Source organism: Dendropsophus ebraccatus, chromosome 9, assembly GCF_027789765.1.
Source record: "Dendropsophus ebraccatus isolate aDenEbr1 chromosome 9, aDenEbr1.pat, whole genome shotgun sequence".
NCBI classification, from domain to species: domain Eukaryota; kingdom Metazoa; phylum Chordata; class Amphibia; order Anura; family Hylidae; genus Dendropsophus; species Dendropsophus ebraccatus.
In genome coordinates this window covers 25,591,487-25,608,123 of record NC_091462.1, presented here as the reverse complement: position 1 = coordinate 25,608,123, position 16,637 = coordinate 25,591,487, and the positions used below count along the sequence as shown (strand labels likewise).

The 16,637-nt window shown below is 46.1% G+C and overlaps 1 protein-coding gene and 1 long non-coding RNA gene across 3 annotated transcripts in view; one reads left to right on the top strand and one right to left on the bottom strand.

Annotated features, from left to right (window-relative positions):
- Positions 1 to 8,929, bottom strand: part of MARCHF7 (membrane associated ring-CH-type finger 7) — a 24,184-nt gene extending 15,255 nt beyond the window's left edge. Inside the window, exon 1 of one of the 2 annotated variants that reach the window (XM_069982777.1) lies at positions 8,815 to 8,929. The gene's annotated coding sequence lies outside the window, so the exon portion shown is untranslated. Of the gene's footprint in view, positions 1 to 2,409; positions 2,585 to 8,814 lie in introns of those variants that run through there. The other variant, XM_069982776.1, reaches the window with a different exon arrangement.
- On the top strand, positions 8,758 to 16,637 carry LOC138800777 (uncharacterized). Its single transcript, XR_011364523.1, has 4 exons — positions 8,758 to 9,008; positions 14,587 to 14,741; positions 15,106 to 15,248; positions 16,384 to 16,637. It is a non-coding gene; the product is annotated as an uncharacterized lncRNA (long non-coding RNA).

The window sequence follows — 16,637 nt, the reverse complement described above, 5'->3', positions numbered from 1 at the left end:
ACCTTTGCTCTGTGACCTGCGTATAATGAAACCTTACAGAACTTACTGATTCAGTGTTTGCCATTTCCTGTAAGAGGAAGATAATACACTCACGGAAACTTATCATGCAAACTTATCATGCAGACACAGGACAGATAAGTAGCTGGTTAAGGGACGGTACAAACATAACCTCTATTCAAAGGAATGGAGGTCCTAAGCGCCCAACTCCATCTTAACTAAACCCCCAACTATGACTGCACAACACTGTATGTAAGGTTAGTGAATGGTGCGAAGACTACAACATGACAGAAAAAAAAAAAAAGTTCCCAAAACAGGTGGAGTGGTTTGTGATCCTCCTGCATTAATGTAACCTGGTAACATCCTAACACCAGTGGTAGTAAGTAGTGGAGACCATCAGTAGCTGGTGAGAAGGTGTCCTTCATATACTGGAAAGCATCTCATAAAATATTAATAAGCCTACAAATATACCTGAGGCGTACATGCCGCCCTCCGTGTTCTAATCTTAGCTGACCTAGGCCATTTTATCTAGGACAGATCCTGGCAGTGTCAGGCTCAGGTTGCTCTGTGCGGTACACATTGCATCAGCCCTTGTCGGCTCCATTCACCGCCGCTCATGTGCTGATCCGCTCTGTATGGGAAAGGGTTATGACGCATCTTGTATTGTCTGGATAGAGGATTACAATACAGCTAAAAAGTTCAGCAAAAAGTAAATTTTTAACTCAGTTTCTGTTGCTTACATAGAATCTGTGCTAAATAAAAAAAAAAAAAAAAAAAAGTTTATATAATTCTATGCATACTGTAGTTGGTAATTGATGTTATACAAGATGTATATGCAACCACCAACTACTGCCCTGGTCAGTCATGACCAGAACCTGGGGAATATTCCCAATGGTTGCAGAGTTGCTTAATGCCCTTGTAGATCCCACAGGCTTAGTTACGGATGTGTTAATGGTTGCCTGCCGGTTATCCCTATCGTACATGCTGCCCCTGCCAACTTGGCAATAAATGACATGCTTCATAGCAAATACAGTATTGGCTCAAATTGAAAAAGGAAAAAAAAAAAAAAGTAAAGAGGAAGTAAAAGGTAGACCTCCGCAGCCGGGAACCTTCAGCCCCCAAACACATTACTCATGTGATAGCCACACAGGCTGATATCAATGTGACCGACCAAGTATCTAATGCAGGGATGGGGAACCTTCTGCTCTCCAGCTGGTGCAAACTACAATTCCCATTATGCCTGGATAGCCAAAGGCTGATCTAATGTGTATGGGGGCCTACGGACTCTCCAGAACCAATAGGGACCACATTAAGCCTTAGGGTACAAACACACACACCGTATATGCAGCAGATAGGCAGCAGATTTGATGGTGCAGATTTGATGCTGTGTTCAGTTATTTAGACCTAATCTGCTGCGTATTTGCTGCGTATCGCAGCAGTATATGCTGCGATACGCAGCATATATCATGGATATAGTCATTGGCTGTATCCATGTTTTCCATACAACCTTAGAGCTTTATCCAAGTTCAGCAGCCCCCGCTAATCAAATATCGAACGTTCCGGTTCGGGTCGACTCGAACCCGGTTCGCTCATCTCTAGTCACATACATGAGAGCAGCCCCTGACAACTGGGGTATTCTCCACCAATATCCTTATATATGGGGACCATCAATCCTTCCATAGATTTAACCTGTGCCATGTGCTAAACCATGAACATACAAGTGGAGGCGCCACTATGTGCCACCAAAGATGGCCACAATAAACATTACTGCCACCTACCTTGTCTCCCCTGTCTATAACTGGACTAAATAACCAGAGATTTATTAGTAACAGCTGGACGCTAAGAGGAGGGCAGCAGCGAAGGTTTAACCCTTTAAAGCAGGGATGGGGAACCTTCGGCCCTCCAGCTGTTGCAAAACTACAATTCCCATCATGCCTGGACAGCCAAAGCGAAGCTTTGGCTGTCCAGGCATGATGGGACTTGTAGTTTTGCAACAGCTGGAGGGCCGAAGGTTCCCCATCCCTGCTTTAAAGCCATCCTTTACGAGTCTCACACCATACCTATATCTCCTATGTAGACGTGAAGCTCTTAAAGTGATAGCACCTAAAAAGATGCAAGCCCAGGGTGGCTGACAAAGCGTCCAGGCCATATATAAACTTTACACTTCTACCATAACACAAGCCTTCCTACCGAGACCTAACACTTAGTTTCCTGTTCAGGCACCGACACAGCAACAACACCATCTAAAGTTACTTTCACAAGTCGCTTCAAGAAGGCAACAAAACAGATAGAAGAGTCCTAAGAAAACAAAACAAGCCGCTACCCTCTGAAGAGCAAGTGGACGCCTTTGCCCTTGGACCCTCCGGCTCCGAGCCCCCCCCCCCCCCCCCCATGTAAGGTTTAGGAAATTACCAGTATAAAGTGGCGAGCAGATGTCTTCCTGAGCGTCTTGTCGGGGCAGGGTGACAGGATTGTCAGGAATGGGGCGGCGAGTTAACTATAAACAGCTTCTTCCCTGTATGAGCAGGCGCAGGGCTTCCTGTAGGGACAGGCGCTCGCTCAGCCTCTGGACATCTGATCTCTCACACCAGAAGCCTCAGCCCAAGAACAAACAGCTCATTCTCCTCCCTCCCAAGCCTCTATATACACACAGGTTACAATGGGGCTCACAGCCGCTGCTGCCCCCTGCTGGTGTCAGCCAGCACCAGGGGCATAAATACTGAGATGTGATCCATGATCTCTGCAGCGTTACAACGGCCAAGAAGGATCAATAGTCTGTTCTGCACAGAGGAAATGTATCCACATAGGATGGGCTGATAATCACTCTATATAATATGCTGTATATAATATGCTGTGTTTACACAGATTATCTGACAGATTTTTGAAGCCAAAGCCAGGAACAGACTATACACAGGGAACGGGTCATAACTGAAAGACTGAGATTTATCCTTTTCAATCCAATCCTGTTTTGGCTTAAAAAAAATAAAATAAAAATCTCTGTATTAATGCAACCAAAGGCCCCCCCCCCCCCCCCACCTCCAACCAAGGGGAACAGTAAGCCACAGAGTGAAGAGCATAACCTCGCACTTCTCTCAGTTCTATGTGAACACCCAGACCCTGACTAATCAAAAACTTTTGACATGACAAGTGTCAGTGATGCATTAAGGGTATATTCACACCTAAAGATCTATGCCAGATTAAATTTCTAAGCACACACACACCAATTGTTTTAAGCACATGGACTAGGACTCGCAGGGATGCTTAAGTCCCCTATTCCAACTGATATTTGGTCAGACATGCGCAGTTCTACTCCCTACACCACTATTGGAGATAGCTGTGTTCCCCTACGCCTCCCAGAGGTGGCGACCACGGAGGTAGTGTGCGCACACAGACACACACACACACACTAAGGGTTCTATTGCACGGAACGATAATCAGCTCGATTCTGACGATTATCGTTCTGTGTCATAAAGTTAATGATCAACCGATGATCGTTGTCATCGGCTGATCGTTGATATAGGTTCTGACCTATAATTGTCGGGCGCCGACCGTGCACCGCTACGTGTAATAGACGGACGATATACATTTCCTATCCATGCTACAGGGCTCCTCTTCTCCTGCTTCTCCCGGTCCTGTGCGCTCCAGCTCCGGTGTGGCCTGTCTCAGCTGACAGACCGCTCAGCCAATCACTGGCCGGGACCGCAGCGGCCAGTGATTGGCTGAGTGGCCTGTCAGCTGAGACAGGCCGCACCGAAGCTGGTGCGCGGACCCGGGGAGAAGCACAGAGGAAGAGGAGCCCTGCAGCATGGATAGGTAAAGTATACCGTTTAAGCAACGATGCCCCTTGGTAAACGATTATCGGGCCGTGTAATAGGCCCAGTAAACGAGCGCCAATCTAGCAGATCGGCGCTCGTTTACATTATCGTACCCCCAGCGGCCCTTCTAATAGTACCCTTAGGATCATATTACAGCAACAGATTATGTGACAGATTTTTACAGCCACGCCAGGAATGGAGTTGAAAAGAGGAGAAATCTCAGTATTTTCTTTATCACCCTGTTTAAAGCCCATTCCTGGCTTTGGTTTCAAAAATCTGTCAGATATCTGGTGTAGTAAGGCCCTTACACACAAAGGGCGGGCTCAGACTACGGAATTCTCGCAGATAAATTCGGCAGAATTCCGTCGCCTGCACATGCTTACGGCCACGTACCTTTCCGCCGGCTCCATAGACACCATTCTATGGGCTGGCTGATTGCGCCGAAAGAATTGACGTGACAATTCTTTCGGCGGAATCAGCTGGCCCATAGAATGGTGTCTATGGAGCTGGCGGAAAGGTGCGTGGCCGTGAGCATGTACAGGCGACAGAATTCTGCCAAATTTATCCGCAAGAATTCCGTAGCCTGAACCTACCCAAACACAGTGGGACCTGTTCAGACAAGGACTCTGTACTTGTGTTCCTGATCAGCAGGAAGCCCAGTGGTCAGACAATACATCCCCTTCCCACCACGGCATTGCCTATTCCTGACTAGTGGAAAGACTCACAACACAAACTCTCCAAAACAAAAAACATGGTCAATATATGCATGATGGCTGAGTCACCTTATTTACACCTGCAAAGCATGCTGGGAATGTGGCAGGAGCTCCCAGAATCCTTTGGCCAGCTAGGAATATACTCCATGGCTTCAACACCTTCTATAATAAAGATACTGTCAAATTCTGCCAACCATAATCAGCCCATGGGACCATAGGACCCAGTTACACACTATTACTGTTATTGGTATTTAACCGACAAGTGTATAAGTGTATAAGTGATTTGTACAACTTTTGGGGGCAATACAATACACTATTTTTGCCAGACTCCTCATTTAATAGTCAGTGTAATGGTGCGTTTACATAGATTTATCTGAGATTATTGAAGCCAAAGCCAGGAATAGATTGTTTATAGTCTGTTCCTGGCTTTGGCGTAAAAAAACACAAACTGTCAGATAAACCTCTGTATACACACCATAATGCTGGGATCAGATGAGTAAACATTTGAAACTAATGATCGTTTTGTGTAGTATGGTGAACGATTTCAGGTAATTAAACAATCTCTTCGCTCCCGGTCTTCTCTCCTGGGCTCCGCAGCTTCCTGGTCCCGGTGGCAGCAGCGTCTGAGCGGCCTGTCCAAACCTAAACCAACCATCAGCTGATGATGATTATCGTCATCGGCTGATCGGTCTCTATTGCGCTACGTTTACACCGAGCGATAATTCACCCAATCGATCGTTTAACTATTTTGAAGCAACAATTTGGTTTTTGTAACGATCAGCGTTTAGACGAAGTAAAAGAATAGTTAATGAAAATTGTTATTGCAATCATTTTAAGATCGCTTAAGCCCATCTCACACATCGGTGAAAGACTGTTTACACAAAGCGATCTGCTAATTTTTAGCGAATGATTAACGACTATTTGAAAACATGTTAAAACATCACAATGAACGATTTCTTGCTCGTCGCTTGATCGTTTGCTGTGTTTACACGAACCGATTATTGGTCAAATCTGATCGCTATTGCGAAAATTGGAGCAATAATCGTTTCGTGTAAACGCACCATTACACTGAGCGATAATCTGCCCGATTGGGCCAACTATTGCTCCGTGTAATAGAACCCTAAGGATGTGTTTACACAGATGTCATGCCCCGATCCCAGAGCTGTGCGGGCTGTGGCTGCCAGAGAGGATGATGGCAGGGGGATGCTCAGTGTCCCTCCAGTGCCCTGTGTCCCTCAGTGTCCCCCTGCCATCATCCTCTCCAGCAGCCACAGCCTACACAGCTCTGGAAGTCGGGTCGTGACATCAACATTTTAGCCAGCAAGTGACATCACCATGTTATCCAGGAAGTGACATCACCATGTTATCCAGGAAGTGAAGCCTTGATGCAGTAGTAAGTGCAGGGAAAAAAGCACTTTATGTGCATTTCCTGTAATAAGTGTATATTGGTGATTTGTATAACTTTTGGGGGGCAATACAATACTTCAAAAAAAATTTTTGCCGGACTTTTCCTTTAAGCTCAATTCACTTCAATGGAACTGAGCAGCAAAACCCCTCTGGAAGAAAGTGGCCATGTTTTTGTAGCGCTGGATAACCCCTTTAGTTCCTTTCTCAATAATAAAAGGCACATGCACGGTCACCCTGAACAAAGCAGAAAACAAAGCTGTCTGACTAAAGGGGAGAATCACTCAGATTGTGTATAAGGGCCCTATTAGATGTAGTGATTTTTAGCGATTAATGATGAACAATCGCAATCGAGATTGTTTATCGTTAACTTGAAGTCGTTCACCATATTACACACAATAGTTATGATCGTTACTACAATCGTTTATTCCATCTGATCCCAGCAAACAAAGGAATGATGTGGAATTATGGGGTGTTTACACGCAACAATTATCATTCGAATTTTCATGATAATCGGCTCGTGCAAACACATCGAAAGGTCAAGCGACAAACGAGAAATCGTTCGTGATCTTTTTACTTGTTCTCAAATTGTCGTTGGTTGAAAATTCGCAGATCGCTTCATCTAAAAAGTCTTTCACCGATTCACCCTGTGTGAGATGGGCTTAAAGAGGACCTGTCACCCCCCGTGCCGGGGTGACAGGCTCCTGACCCCCCTATACTCACCTAATCACTCCTCAGATGAGTCCAACGCTCATAGAGAATGACAGGAGAGGCCGACACGCCGTCATTCTCTATGAGTGTTGGACTCATCTAAGGAGCGCGTGCCGGGCTGCAGCGGCTGAGATCTCCATCACCCGACCATCTCCAGAAGCGGGACCCGGCAGGATTAGGTGAGTATAGGGGGCTCTAATGGGGGGTCAGGAGCCTGTCACCCCCCGGGGTGACAGGTTCCCTTTAAGCGACCTTAAAACTATGGCAATAACGATTTTTTTCTAATGATATATTGTGCCGTCTAAACGCTTATCGGTATAAAAAAAAACACATTGTTACTTTGGGCGAATTATCGCTACGTGTAAGGGCACCATTAGATTAGTGAACAAATGCGGAATTACAGCGAACCATTAGCAAGCATTTTGGGGTCAGATCTAAATCAACGACGCACAAACAATTTTCCAAACGTTGTAACCGGGCCCTAACAGTAAAGAAAGAATAGAACACACCAGACATGGAGGAGGGAGGGTGAACCACACAGGCTATGTATCCTTATGATGCGTTTACAAGTAACGATTATCGTGCGAATTTGCGCGATAACGATCAAATTCGAACGATCATACGTGTAAAAGCAGCGAACGATGAAACGACGAACGAGAAATCGTTCATTTTGATCTTACAACATGCTCTCAAATAGTCGTTCGCAAAAAATTCGCAGATCGTTCCGTGTAAAGTCATTCGTCGCTTTAACCAATGTGTGAGATTGGCTTAATTGTTCGCAAAAGGATTTTGCGTACGATATAATGTACTGTCTAAACGCTGATTGTTATGGAAAAAAAAAACGTTACTCCGACATCATTAATCGTACGATCGGGCCAATTATCGTTTCGTGTAAACGCAGCATTAGGGAGACTAATGCTGTGTTTACATGGAGCAATAATTCGCCCAATCAATCGTTTAATAACGATTTTGAAGCAACAATTTGGTTTTTATAACAATCAGTGTTTAGACAAATAAATCGCTAGAAAAATAGTTAAAAAATACGTAAGAAAAATAGTTATTGAAAGACTGTTTACACAAAGCGATCTGCGAATTTTTAGTGAACGACAAACAACGATTTGCGAACATGTTGAAAGTTAAAAATGAACGCTTTCTCACTCGTCGCTTGATCGTTTGCTGTGTTTACGCGGAACGATTATCGCTCAAATGCGATCGTTATTGCGAAAACTCGAACGAACGATAATCGTTCCGTGTAAACGCAGCATAAGGTGTGATTACAGCATACTGCCTTGGTGTGGTGAATGATTATTTCTGATGTCATCCAAGATCGAATTCAACAAATCATCACTGCATATATGTACATATATACAACAGTTGCTGCAAACTACAACCCCCATCATGAACTGACAGCCGAAGGCTGTCAGTGCGTGATGGGAGTTGTAGTTTGCAACAGCTGGAGAGCCACAGGTCAGAGAACAGGATTCTAGAAGCGTCTTAACTTTACACAGCAATAACCAACATGGCCGCCCCCACAGGACGTAAATGAGACCGTCAAGCTTTATAAACATGGCTGAAAACCATGACAACGCCTCGTAGCAGCCATATTGGGTGTTACCCAGCTTTCCCAAGCAAAGATAACTAACAAACTAGCTTGCTAGAACTTTATAGGAAAGCTGGGTGACCCCCCATACACCGAGGAGGGTGTCGGTCCACATTACACATAGCACAAGGACTGTCACACAACTTTCCTACAGTCCTGAACAGAACATCTAACCTCTATAGTAACGAATACATTAGAAAAGCAGAGTGACAACCCAACGAGTGCCGTGCAAAGTCAGCCACCCAGCTTTCCTATGAGCAGGATAAGGATGACTTGCATTTATCCCTTTAAATCTGGTCCTCAAATATTGACATACCCCCCTCACAGAAGAATGGAACAGTCCACTAATCAATAGCAGCCCCAGCTGGTGTTGCCCAACTGGAGGGGGAGGGGGGGTCTCAGAACTAGATTCCATTGCCTGAGCTGTCACCATGAGGTGGACATGAACTCTGGAGAATGCACAAACACCACAGTAATCCTGTCAGGAATCCCGTCCCCGCCTTAGGCTGCCAGCCCGCCCAAAACCGACCACGGTCCCCCACTAAACATTGCCCGACCGACATCTCTCACCCACCTCGGCCCGTCCTGTAGAAAAAAAAAATAAAATGGCGTCTTCGTTTTATTGTGTACGGGCCTCGACACGCCGGTCAGCTGACTCCTTCTTGGTTTCTCACCGCCTTCGCCTTCTCACCACACGCCGTGACGTTCAGCTAGATCCGGGTACCGAGCGCCTTGTCCGCCATGATTGTTACTGGCAAATGCCCGGAAGTGAGTAGAGGAAGTGACACACTGCCTCATAGAGAGTGTGATGGAAATTTATGTAAGGTCTCCCTCCTCCCAAGAGGCCAAGGGAGCGCTCTCCAGCTGCTGCAAAACTGCAACTTCCATCATGTCCGGGGAATTATGGGAGTTGTAGTTTTGCAACAGCTGGAGAGCCACTACTGTTTTAAAAGGAATTATCGACGATTGGTTGCTTTCTTTCATAAACACTGCCACTCTTCTCCTCAGTTGGTAAGTGGTATTGCACTTCAGCTCCAATTAAGGGAATGAAGCTGAGTTGTAATACCACACACAACCTGGTGACAGGGGTGGTGCTGTTCTAATCCTAGATAGCCCCTAAAAGGGGTTATCCAGCGCTACAAAAACATGGCCACTTTCTTTCAGAGACAACACGACTCTTGTCTCCAGTTCAGGTGCGGTTTGCAATTAAAGGGGTTATCCAGCGCTACAAAAACATGGCCACTTTCCCCCTACTGTTGTCTCCAGTTTGGGTGGGGTTTTGAAACTCAGTTCCATTGAAGTAAATGGAGTTTAATTGTAAACCACACCTGAACTGGAGACAACAGTAGGGGGAAAAGTGGCCATGTTTTTGTAGCGTTGGATAACCCCTTTAAGCTCCATTCACTTTAATGGAACTGAGCAGCAAAACCCTGCCCAAGCATGAGACAAGAGCGGTGCTGTCTCTGGAAGAAAGTGGCCATGTTTTTGTAGCGCTGGATAACCCCTTTAAAGAGAAACAAACTTGTAGTTGCAGACTAGGGTGCCTAGGGCCCACCCTATAGTTACATGCACAAATCACCTCTTTTAGGGCTTTAGAATGAAAAAGAAACCGCATGGATCCACGAAAAGCTTGTGTGTTTATACTATTATCTATGCCAGGAAAAAAATGGTGAACTGTCCCTTTAAATTAAAATTTTTTTCGATGATAATCGTCCTGTGTGAAAGGCTGTATAGTGATAGGTTGTAATCCATTGGGATAATCCTGTAGGTACCAGGCTGTGAGATAGCTATCTGTCATGGTGACAGCGAGCTGGATATAACACCGTGTTCCTGTAATTCTATTTACTTTGGGGGAAGTCAGGTTTTGCTTTCAGTCCAGAACACTTCTTATCAAACCTGTTTAGTTTCTTCCCTTCTCGGCCTGTAGAGACAAGATCTACCACACCTCGAAGAATCCACACTTCCTTCTACATCACAGACCTGCGCTTGTTGGTTTGAGCCATAAATCACAAATTACTGAGGTGCTTATCAGAACTCTAGGAAAGCTGGGTGCCCTGGTTGGAATGACGGCCTTTCCCCAGCTTACAGGGTGACCGAGTTCTTATATTTTTAGTTCTTATATTTTTATTATAGACACAAACACCCTTTGGCCGTCTTATCTGTCTCGTGTCCTTGTCCGGCGATGTTCTGTTTGCTCTACGTCAGTCAGACATTGTTCTCCTATCATCTAAACAAATTTTGAAGAATGCATGGAAGACAATAGAGGAAAGTGGCTGCTGCAGAGCATTGCGCTCATCTGGGATTTGGAGAAGCAGCAGGTTAGACATAGCAGATGAGGGCTACATATTATTCATGTGAGTCAGACCTTCCCTACCGGGGCCAGATGTGGATATTAGGTCAGCGGAACATCAATGACAGCGCAGATACATAAATATTATATTCTGGAGAAGCTCAGAGATGATTTCTAAGAATGTGAAAAGACCTAGCATAAGGGAGTGGAGGGGGTGGTGGTGGTGGTGTCAGTGTGCAAAGGTCAGGATCTTCATAATCTGCCGAAGCTTAAAGGGAACGTGTCATCAGAAAGTGACCTGTTTATATGTTTTTTTTAAAGAATTTTATTTTCTACATTTTAAAATATCCGTGAAATCTTGTAATTTCCTTTCTGGCCACTAGGCTTTAAACTAAGCTGAGACTTCCTGTTCTGTCTGTGATGATAAGGGGGAGGCTGCTGGAAAGTGATCTGTACAGCATTACAGCAAAAGTAGATAGAGCGACAGTACATGAGGCTCACAGCTTAGCCTCACCCTTCTTATGGAATGATCTTTGAAGAGGTCACAGAGCATGCCTAACAGAGTGTCCCATACAAAGAAGAAGGTCTGGAGTAGAGAGCGAACCTTAAACACACTATTACATGGCCTGCTAGATCAGCGCTCGCTTACTGAGCCAAGGCTTGACTGTCGTGCAGCAAGGGCTGTATGTATATATTATTATGTTTGTACAGCTCTTGCTTTAAGAGTGTAAAATAATAAAGTTCATACATTACCTCTTCACACCCACACCCCCAATTCCTTCTGCCCGCTCCCCAGTGTCTTTCTGTCTTCAGTGATTGGCTGAGCAGCCTGTCACTTTATACACCGTCTCTGAAGTTTCAAAGGCGGCTATGGGCAGAAGACAGGAAGACATGGGGAGCGGGCAGAAGCATCAGGGAGCGTGGAGAGGTATGTATGAAATTTATTATTTTTTTACACAATTATCGGCCGTGCATTGCTATTACAAGTAGTGATGTGTGGTCGGCGACCTATGGTTTTAGGTCTTAAAAACATGATAGTTGTCATCGGCTGATTGTTGTCTTCATTACATGGAGCGATAATCAGCTGTGTCGGCCTGATTCAGCAGATTATCGCTCCTTGTAATAGGGCCCCAATGTGTGCGGGAACCGGGCAGCGGTTAAAAAAGGACCGCAGCACCAGCATCCCAACGCCGGTCTTTTCCTGTAAAAAAAAAACACAAAGCGATTTAAAGAGAACCTATCACCTAAAACTAACTATCCCTATTATCAATGTGCAGCTCTCCCTAAGTCTATCTATGAAGATACAGACTGCCTTTGCAGTCTGTATCCTATACTTTACCCAATTCTCTTTTTCCCGGCACGAAGGCCGGGCACAGCCATCTTGATGACGTCACTTCGCGCTCCACTGCTGAAACGCAAGTGGGCCCCGGGCTGTCCACCCAACCTGGCCCCCCCCCGGTCAATCCGCCCACATTATAATGCGCTACTGACCCCCCACGCTGTCCCCAATAAACACTGCCTGCCTCACCTCCCTGCTGGCCCAAATAAACATAATGTTTAGTCCCTTGCTGCGACCCCCAGTAAGCATTGTCCACCCCACCTCCACTGCCCCCAATAAACATATTGCCACTTGTTCACCCGTTGTTGCCCCCCCCCCCCCCCCCAAGGTCACAGCTGCACAGAGGATGTCAGGAGAGGAGGGGGCTGATCTTATAGGGGAGGTCACAGGGTCACAGCAGCACAGAGGATGTCAGGAAAGGAGGGTGCTGATCTTATAGGGGAAGTCGCAGGGTCCCAGCAGCACAGAGGATGTCAGGAGAGGAGGGTTCTGATCTTATAGGAGAGGTCGCAGGGTCCCAGCAGCACAGAGGATGTCAGAAGAGGAGGGGGCTGATCTATAGGGGAGGTCACAGCAGCACAGAGGATGTCAGGAGAGGAGGGGGCTAATCCTATAGGAGACAACACAGCAGCACAGAGGATGTCAGGAGAGGAGGGCTGATCTTATAGGGGAAGTCGCAGGGTCCCAGCAGCACAAAGGATGTCAGGAGAGGAGGGTGCTGATCTTATAGGGGAGGTCGCAGGATCCCAGCAGCACAGAGGATGTCAGGGGAGGAGGGTGCTGATCTATAGGGGAGGTCAGAGCAGCACAGAGGATGTCAGCTGGCCCATTCTTCCCCCCTTATAGCTGGCCACCTTATAGATGGTCCCCCTCTTCCCCCCCATATAGATGGTCCCCCTCTCCCCTCTCCCCCCCTTATAGATGGTCCCCCTTTTCCTCCCCTTATAGATGGTACCCCTCTTCCCTATCCCCCCCTTATAGATGGTCCCCCTCTTCCCTATCCCCCCCCCCCTTATAGATGGTCCCCCTCTTCCCTATTCCCCCCCTTAAAGATGGTCCCCCTCTTCCCTCTCCCCCCCCTTATAGATGGTTCCCCTCTTCCCTCTCCCCCCCTTATAGATGGTCCCCCTCCTCCCTATCTCCCCCTTATAGATGGTCCCCCTCTTCCCTCTCCCCCCTTATAGATGGCCCCCCTCTTCCCTCCCCCCCCCCCTTATAGATGGTCCCCCTCTTCCCTATCTCCCCCTTATAGATGGTCCCCCTCTCCCCCCCCCATATAGATGGTCACCCTCTTCTCTATACCCCCTTATAGATGGTCCCCCTCTTCCCTCTCCCCCCTTATAGATGGTCCCCTTCTTCCCTATCCCCCCTTATAGATGGTCCCCCTCTTCCCTATCCCCCCCCTTATAGATGGTCCCCCTCCCCCCCTCCCTGTGCAGATAAAACACACAAAAAAACCACCACTCACCTGCCATCCATTCCCCCGTCGAGCCTCTCGCCTCCTGGTCTGTCCCTTGGCTGATGCGCGGCTGCCGTGGGTGTCCCGTCCTATCCCCGGCAGCACGCGCATCAGAGAGCTCCCCGTGCGCCGGAAGTCACAGCCACAGGCGCACGGGGAGCTCTCTGATGCGCGCGCTGCCAGGGAAAGGACGGGACACCCCCGGCCGGGGAACAGTTACACAGTGGCGGATTATAATGTGGGCAGCGTGGCATGGGCCCCCCCGGAGCCTCGGGCACACACCAGCCGGGGGACAGTTACACAGTGGCGGATTATAATGTGGGCAGCGTGGCATGGGCCCCCCCGGAGCCTCGGGCCCCGGGCGGCCTCCCAAACCGCCCACATTATAATCCGCCACTGGTTCCACCGATGGAACGCAAGTGACGTAATCAAGATGGCGGCGCCGGCCTTGCTGACTGTAAAGGCAGTCTGTATCTTCATTTTGTCTTTTTATGAGGATACAGACTGCCTTTGCAGACTGTATCTTATACTTTACCTGATCCTCTTGTTCGAGCCGGGCGCCGCCATCTTGATTACGTTCCTTGCGTTCCACCGCTGGAACGCAAATGATGTAATCAAGATGGCGCCCCCCCGGCCTTGCTGCCGCTCTGCATGTCGGGAGCTTCCTGTCTTGTGCCGGCTCTTTTGAAAAGAGCCGGCCGGAGACAGGAAATGACAGTGTGTACAGTGAAAAAACAGAACAATAAAAATAATTTATGATATTTACAAATATTAAAAAAAATCACTAATAAGCTTAAATTTTTTTTTTATTTTTCGCCCATGATTGGTTCTCTTTAAGTTGTGGGAATACCTCTATAAATGTTGTACCATAGTTTTCCCTGTACAGTCTCCAAACAAAATGAATAACACGAAGAAAGAACACTACAGAACACTACAGAAAGAAAAATATTGTAATCAGATGTCAAATCACATGACACTGAAACTCACAAAGTGTCAGGGTCCTTTTTAATTTAAAGATTTGTCGGCTGTGGGCGAGATTGGCGCTTATTTGCGGTGCCTTTACACGTCATGACTAATTGAGCAGCCGGGCTGCTCAAACAATCCTTGTATTGTTCGTGCAGACAGGAAAACTGTCAGCACAGATATGTATATATCTGTACTGTCAGTTTCCAGTTGAAAAGCAGTGTATGCTTACCTTCTGCATTGCTTGTGATTCGACATCCAGCAACCAGCAACCAGCTCCCCCTTTTATTTTCAGGCTTCTCCAGCTTTAAATCGTTCTACAAAAGGTGGTGGCCTGAAGATACAGCAGTGGACGAATCATGTTAAAAAGCCCTTTACCCTCCAGCGCTCAGGCGAGGAAAAACCCCCTTTGCAGGAAACCTCCAAGGAGCCATGGTTCAGGCTAAGAGGGTAATGTTATTATGGCAACCTTTAGAAATTTGTTTGCACTGTGGCCCCTTTATTATAAGAATTGGAGGATATACCACAAATTATTCTGGGCTATTGGATGATCATCAATTGGGTCTTCATGCAGAGACGTACATTAACTACTGTAGATGAGACCTCCTATAGTGTGCTGTAATCTCCCATGGTGCAGATACTTTTTTTCCCCATAGGAGGGCTTTAAAAGTTACCGCGGGCCCCTGCATGGAGACTTAATAGAGAATAGGAAACAGACTGTATATTATATCAAAATATTCCAAATTAACAAGATTTCTGGAAGATCTGTTATACGTTGCTGCAGGTGTCTAATACATAGTGTCTTGTGTTTCAGTTCTTTACCACGTTCATGATCTCAGCTTTATGTCAGTAAATGGGAATGTATTGCCTCTCAGAGCTGAGGGCTTACTACAGACAATCCTGTGTGAACAAGTCAGGACGGACTCCATGGCTGATGCATTGTGGCAAACAGGACAGGTGAGAGATTTGTGCTGCTGTTCAGTCATTGAGATCACAGAAGATTATGTAGATTAGCTACAATTGTTGCAAACTCCCAGATGTAAAGAGGCCGTACACATTACATAAGAAGTCTCTTTTCTTTCAGAAAACATTTCCTACATCAATAGTACAAGCAAATAAAAGAAACATTGTTAGATATCTTATCAGAGAAAACTAACTTTGCATAGATCAATAGTACAAGCAAATATAAGTAAGAAACACTGTAATATATCTTATCAGAGAAAAAGTCTCTTTCTCTAGTTATCATGCTTTCCCCCCTAAATGCATCATTCACAACAGCTCAAATCAAAGAGAAAGGAGACAAGAAGCAGCTCACGGGGGTGGATGGGGGCTCATTTCACATGCTGGCCATTGAAGTTTATGGAGATTGGGGGACAGATGAGACCACAGCCATAATACTGCATGACAGATACACACAGTACAGTTCATGCTGTGTCTGCGCCCTCAAAGTAGGGGGTGCCAGTTGAAGCGATTATCATGAATACAGGAATATCAACTGCACACTATTTGTCAAGTCGCCATCAATTTCTGTGTTTTTATTTTATGCTCTTAAAAGATTTTTTTACAGTTTCCAACACAGGTAGGGAGGATTTAATCTAAGTTTTGGTGTACCATATCACTGTTGTGGACGTTTTGGTCATTTACGACCTTTATCAACATGGTATACTGTGCTCAAGAGTTATAGGAGACACCATGTGTGGGAACTGCATAGGAGTAAGTGATGGCGGCCGGAGCCATCACACTGTATATCACAGTATATCACACAGTATATCAAGATACACACAGTATATCAGTGATGCATCCTGGATCTTTTACATAATCAGTTTATCCTTCATCACAGCTCCACACAGTTTGTCACCCAGCTTTCCCAGGCCGCCATATCAGCCTAGGTCTCATATTATAGAATAACAAGTCAGATTTGTTATATCGAAAGATCGGCCAATGTTGTATAGCACACCAATATTGTATAGCACACATACACACATACAGGGAAGAAGTTATGTGCCCTAAACAGGCTCCATGATGGGGCACAGTCCACACAAGTATTGAAGTTAATAGGCTCTAAGCTCTGATCCTTTCCTTGAATTTCTAGTTATGATGTTAAGCTCATGGAGAAATATCTGCCGAAGATGGAAAAAAAGGAGGTATTTCTTTGGCAGGCAGATGTCCGGCTTTATGACTCTGAAATATGGGATGGACCCCTTAACTTCCAAGTAAAATGAATAAAACCAAAGAACATATAATAAAGACACAACACATTGTAATCAGGTGTCACAATTTTATTTAAAATCACATGACACTGAAAGCAGAAGACCCTTGACTCATGAAAAGTCACCCTCCAGCACT